Below are 4,876 nucleotides of genomic sequence, written 5' to 3' on the forward strand. Positions count from 1 at the left end.
CAGCAGTGCTGGCACAGCTTTAGCTCTGTCAATGTTTCACAGAAAGCAAATATTTCCAAGGTGATTCTCAGAAGCTGCAAGCAGAGGGCACACTGGGCAATGCATGACCCTACTGGTGCAGCAGGAACAGGTTTTGGAGTTTTTGGAGCTGCCTGCTCCAAAGCCAATGGCAGAGCTGAGTTTGGCTTGGCCCCTCAGCTGTGTCATCTCTCAGCTGTGGTGCCTCAAGCACAAAATGTGAGCAGTGAGGTGGCCCTGGAAGCCCTCAGAGCTGGACACAAGCTTGGGTGAATGACTGACAGCTTGGGTGAATGACTGACAGCTGGTGTGGAATGACTGACAGCTGGTGTGGTGCTCCTGATGCACAGCCACAATAGCGTGGCCACGAGCCCAGGGGACAAATGGGTTTAAGGCTTTTCCCAGAGCAAAGGTGCAAATGAGCACAAATTCCTTGCTGCTGTCACAGCTGGTTATACCAAGCATGGCTTTCAAATATCTGAGCTAGGTAATTTCCACTGGCCCAAATCCACTTGTGACTTAACACAAGAGCACGTTTCTATAAACGTGTGAGTTGTTCCTTTGTGTTAGTATATCTGCATTAAATCTTTGTGGCCTTGGAGCAAACTCTCCTCTCTTTGCTGTCGGGAGTGTGAGAGAAAGGAAACGCAGGAGTGCCAAACTTCCTCATGAGTTTGACAATGCAATTCTCTGAATGAAATGCCTGAAATACTGGCTTTAGACCCCTCTCCCCAATCATCCCATCAGCCTTCAGGCACACAGCACACATCTATTTCTACCAACAGGAGTTTCTGACCTCCAGACATTGTGATTTATACCAATTATGCCACTGCCACCCATCAAGGGGATGTTTTTTTTTTGAACAGTCATTGCATTTGTTTTGTATTTGTATTAATCCCTTTTAATGTATTGTTGTTATGCTAATGCCAGCTGAAAGTAATTCCAGGGAAATTAAGCTAGGATTAATCTGTTGTAAAGAGGAAAAGAATTATTATAGTTCTCATTAAGACTGATTTTTTTTTTTCTGTTCATCTGAGCATCTATGAATGATTGTCAATTCTGAACAACATTTTTCTTCTCCAGGATTTAAGAATAGGACTTAATGAGATGAATTTTTATCTGCAAGGTGCTCAAAGCTTGTATTTTAAGCAGAATAGGCTATCACTGAATAAAAAACCACAAGTCAGCATTTCTTCAGGATGGTTCAAGTTTTTCCCTTTTTTGTATTAAACTTTGTGATGCTTTTTATAATTAAGTTTTGTGGCTGAGAGTGTTGCTTCTGCTGCTCCATATTTATAACCAATGCAGATTAAAGCAGCTCCATTGCTGGTATGCATTCATATCTCTCTACTTATTCCTGTCTGTCTTAATTGATAGGGCTTATTTATGGCCAGGAGGAGATTATTCATGTGAGTGGGGCATTCAAAATATTGGTATTCATTTATAGAAACAAGTTTGGCTAATAAATATTGATTTTTTTTTAATTTTTAATGATTTTAAGTAATATTTAGAATGTCTAAGCACGGTTATAATGATGTACTCTTTAAAATTAAACAGATTCTCTTCATGTTTAGACTAAGATAAAAGAAGTAATGTTTGACTTAGCAAAGCTTGAGGAAGCAATTGCATTTCACAAGATTAGGGCTCAATTCTCCTTGTGACACTTCTAAATTTTTGTTCCAGGAATATATTCTGTAGCTGACATGAGTCAGAGGGAGAACAAGGTAATGTGCCAGGGCTCTTGTTTGGCACCATGGGCTCCTCCTGCCCTGGTCAAGACTTGGAGGAACTCAGTCAGAAAAGCAGAATTTTGACCAAGGAAGAGATGTGACTCAGGCAGGCTTTCAGCACACTTTTATGAAGTAGAATTGCAACTCTTGTCATGTGTCAGTTCATGGCATGTGAGTCTGCACTCAGCCCCTTGTCTCGACACCACATCTGAGAGTGGCTGGAACAAAAATGAGAACATCATTTGCTGAGATGTCACATGTTTTCATTAAAATGTAATCTTGCACCTCATAATAGGATAGATAGCAGTTTCAGGATTGAGCCTTGTATACAGTGAGTAGACACAGTGAAAATTAATTTTTTTTCTTTATCTTGAATGGTAAACCCATCTGCCAGATACAGACTGGTGCTGAACGTTGCTTGCTCCATTTTTCTGGAAGGAAGCTAATTAAAAGATTATAGCTTCTGTGTTTAATAGTTGTTCAAAGTACACTGGTGGCACTGCTTGCCATTCAGATTTCATCATGTTGCAAGCAGCAAAGGGAAGCACACTGACACTTCCCTCTCTTTGGGATTCAGTTCATCTCATTCTCTTCCTAATCTGATCTCCCAGGATATCAAATGAAGGCTTCTGTGTGTTGATGAAAGCCCAATGTTAAATGAAAGTCAAATTAAACCCAATATCCAGCAGTGGTCAGGTTTACTTTGCCCAGGGTCCCACTGGGAGTGTCCCAGAGAACTTGTGTTTGATATCCAGAGGAGAACTGACTTCAGTGGGTATCAGAGAGGCAGTTTTGGTACACCTCAGTGGTCAAATTGACAAATCATTGTTTCTGTGGTATCTGTAAATGAAGTTCTCTTAACAAGGGTGCTGAGAAACTCTCACTGCCAACTGCAACCCAACTGTCCAGCTGGAGCTTCCACCCACAGCAAACTTAGCTTGAACTCTTTAAACCATCCCATCTTTGCCACTAAGTGACAGTATGGTTTGGTTTCTACTGTATTGCAGTTCTATCAAAAATTTACTCTATATTAAAAACATGAGAATTAAATTTTGTCATCTTCAAAGAAGCATTTTTCTTCAGATGGCAATAACTCAGCTGTGGCCCCATGTCTCACCTCTACAGTGCTGACTTTTAAGCTGCAGTTTTCCTGGGAAGCTTTCAGCTCCTTCTCCCCATGTAGGTGATGTTTCTGGCAGAAAACCTGAGTGTGTGGAGCCCATCTGTGTGGGAATCCACAAAATTAGAGCATTTTGGGAAAGCTGCAAGATGCAGGCCTCAGATACAGCAGAACTGTGATTACAGCTAAGCAGAAGCCATGAGATAGGTCAGCAGAAAAAGTATTTAAACTGTTAAAAAGCAAGGACAAATGGAACAATGGTTTGTGTATTAATGCTTGTCTGAATAGCTCTCTAAGCTGCAGAAAGTTTATCTAGCAAGATATTAGGAAGGTTAAAGCTTAATAATGGAGCTCTGTGCATTGTGTTTTGAGGCTTACAAGTATGTGTTGTATTTGAAATAAGCAAGCATTGTTTAACCAAAGGTACATGTGCTTATAGTGGTTGGATAGAACTACTGTCAATGTGCTTTTGCTTTGTGTGATTGGTCAAGAAACTTATAAAGTAAGTTGTAACATTAAGCTTTTTGGCCTGCTGCCTGGAATGTGAGCTGCTGGCATCTTCCCATTGTCATAATCATGTAATGAGGCTGATGCTGAAAAATAAAACAGCTCGGGGCGCTTTCAGCAGCAGCCCCATCTCATTCACATCTGTAAATAGCCCCCCTTGCTGGCGTCAATCTGGTCTTCACTCATTCCAGACAGTGTCAATAAACTTCTCACAGAACCAGGTCAAAGACCTGCAAAACCCAGGTGGACCATGTATAGGAATGGTGGTCTAGCCCTGAATGTGCTTCCACAAGAATCCTCTTCCACCACTTAAGTGAATTTAATTGCAGTCCCAATGAACATTAATCCCAGCAGAGATTAAACTGTGCCCATGGGGAATCAGCATAAACTGTTTTCCTTTGTGTGTCTCCTTGTTACCTCCTCATCAGTGGAGAGCAGCTGACAGCCTCCTGAGGTGTGCTGCATGTGGAGCCCTATTTATTTGCAAGAACTGTGGAGTAAAGAAGTTAATAATTCACCTGAAATCTCAAAATGTGCTTATTTAATTACATTTGGATAGCAAACAAGCCACCTGTCATGAACTGCACTTTTTAGCAAACCACCATAAAATGTAAGAGGTCCAGTGCTTTACAGATTTCCCTCTCTTGCTGTCTGGTGTGACAGGTGAGGGTCAGGAGCTCTCCATGCTTCCTCTCAGTGCTGCATTCTTCACTGCAGTGATGGAGCCTTCTGCCATTCAAATGGGTGTGCCTTCCTTTTCTAAGTTTTCCCCATTTCCCCCCTGCTTACATAAGAAAGTGATTATTAGCATTAACAATTTGGAAACAGAGATTTTGAACACCTGTTTCTGAAATGAAATTCTGATGTGTTCTTCCTTCTTTAATTGTGTAAGAAAAGGTTTCAAATTTTCAGAATAATTTCTGCTTTATCTGGTCCTTGCAGGAAGAAATTACTATTGTCCAGCAGTTTCACCTGTATCACTTCTTTAACATGTGGTTAAGGGACCTCACATAACTAGAATGTGAGTCATATTTGTGACTTTGTGTGTTAGCCACAGTAGTTTTCTAACTGGAATTAAATTTTATCTCTATTTCTGCATTTTTTACTACTTGATAATAAAAAAAATAATTAACTGTTCCTTGCTGCCCCTTTGGGCTCAGCCCCTAGCTTCAATGACTTTTTCTGGAGATCACTCTAGGTATGCTTTTTGTAGTGTTAGACCCTTCTTTTGGGAGCAGTTAATCCCCTTTGAAAACAAGAGGGCTGTTTTGGAGAGCAATCAGTTGAAATCTTGCTGCAGATCTTGTTCTGCAAGATAGTGTGGTTTTATGTCTTGGTCTGTTTGCCATGGCATACACACCTTTCTGAAGAGTAGTTTTCTTTATAATAAAGCCACTGTTTAAGCAAAATTGACAGTATTTTAAGAACCCCTGAGAACTGATCCCAGTAAAACTAGGAGCTAAATTGGATTCAGAAGAGAAGTCACACATAACAAGCCATG

The 4,876-nt window shown here is 40.7% G+C and overlaps 1 protein-coding gene across 2 annotated transcripts in view; it reads left to right on the top strand.

The window, feature by feature from the left end:
- Positions 1-4,876, top strand: part of LOC135454023 (acyl-coenzyme A synthetase ACSM4, mitochondrial-like) — a 46,693-nt gene that overhangs the window by 5,912 nt on the left and 35,905 nt on the right. The window lies entirely within an intron of this gene.

The sequence above is a fragment of the Zonotrichia leucophrys genome, chromosome 14, assembly GCF_028769735.1.
Source record: "Zonotrichia leucophrys gambelii isolate GWCS_2022_RI chromosome 14, RI_Zleu_2.0, whole genome shotgun sequence".
In the NCBI taxonomy this organism is placed as follows: Eukaryota; Metazoa; Chordata; class Aves; order Passeriformes; family Passerellidae; genus Zonotrichia; species Zonotrichia leucophrys.